We start from the raw sequence: 1497 nt of genomic DNA on the forward strand, positions 1-1497 counted from the left end.
AGTAATATGTTTCATTATGGCATGTGTGTGTGTGTGTGTGTGTGTGTGTGTGTGTGTGTGTGTGTGTGTGTGTTAGTAAAAGTAACTTTTATTTTCTTGTAGCAACTGCTCTCTCTGAGTTTACTGCCTCAGTCTGCTAACCTGGGCCTTAAAGGTGAGTGCTAAGGGCTGAGTTGCACCATAACACAATCTCAGGTTCACCGTGTGATCAAATATTATATATATATAATTCTTTGTTCAAATTCAACTCCCCCTACCCTCTCCAGTGCCCACTTACTACCTCTTTTATTCTTCATGACATGCCCTACCCCGGAGCAGCGGGTACCCAGCTGGCTCCGCTGGTGACCTCTGCCCACACCTGGGCGCAGCAACCCTGTGCCTTGCCTGCCCTTGGCTCAGGGGTCTGCGGCCACCGGCCATAGAGGAACCAGCGGAACCCTGGACGACCGTATCTGGAGTATAACAGAAAACTTATTATGCCTGTGCTCCCTTAGGACACTTTGGAACTTGTACAGTGACATCATCTGGGATTTACTCTGGCGTGTGCAGCCTGGTGCCTAAGATGGAAGTAGATATAAATGGGGATTCCAGAAGTACCCTGACCACCCTGCCCTTGCCTGTGGCAGAGGGGACCTCTCCAGGAAAAGCAGAGGCAGAGAAACCCCGCTGCTCTAGCACACCCTCCTCGCCCATGCGATGGACTGTGTCTGGTGGTCAGATCCTCCACATGGACTCTAACTACTTGATTGGCTTCACCACTGGTGAGGAACTCCTGAAGTTAACCCAGAAGTGCACAGGAGGGGAAGACAGCTGGACACAGGACTCACGCGTTCCTCTCGTCTGTATAAAACTAGAAGTAGGTACTATCAGCCATATGAGATCCCAGCGGTTAATGGCAGGAGGCGAAGGTGGATGCCCAGCTCAGGAGACAAGTGCACCAAATCTGCCGCAGACCCTCTGGGCCCCTTTGTCTGCATGGAACGGGTCTCTAGTCGCTGGTGGGCAAAGCGTCAGATGAATTGACAGAGTGCTCCTGAGGTCTGTAGCTACGATGAGGCGGGACATCCTGGAACTTTGGCTGAAAAATAAAAAAAGAAAGGGAGAAATGCCACCTGCTCTGGTCAGTCAGCTTGACAAGCTGAGAGGCTAGGAAGCTACTCACTGAGGCAGCAGAGTTTCACAGAAACTCGCTCCTGGAGTCTGGCATTCTCTCTAACCCATACATTAATTTTCCATTCCCGTGTTAGTCTAGTGTATGGATCCACGTGCTCTCCTTTAGTATTATCCTATTATAAGTGCCTTTTAAGATTGAATTCTGACATAGCTAAAGCCTTCCACCAGTGTTCCAACAGTCCTAGAATGTCCTTGAGCAAGACCAGAAATTCAGTAAGAATATTGCTATTCAAAATAGCCTCTGGTACTACACTATCACTTAGAATAAAAGCCAAGTCACACCATATACAGGAATTTACAATGGTTTAGGAAGTAGATCGGGCT

General features: G+C 48.7%; 1 pseudogene; it reads left to right on the forward strand.

The window, feature by feature from the left end:
• The first annotated feature begins 534 nt into the window (after positions 1-534).
• Positions 535-1497, forward strand: part of LOC110287140 — a 1682-nt pseudogene continuing 719 nt past the window's right edge.

The sequence above is a fragment of the Mus caroli genome, chromosome X (genome assembly GCF_900094665.2).
Source record: "Mus caroli chromosome X, CAROLI_EIJ_v1.1, whole genome shotgun sequence".
Taxonomy (NCBI): Eukaryota; Metazoa; Chordata; class Mammalia; order Rodentia; family Muridae; genus Mus; species Mus caroli.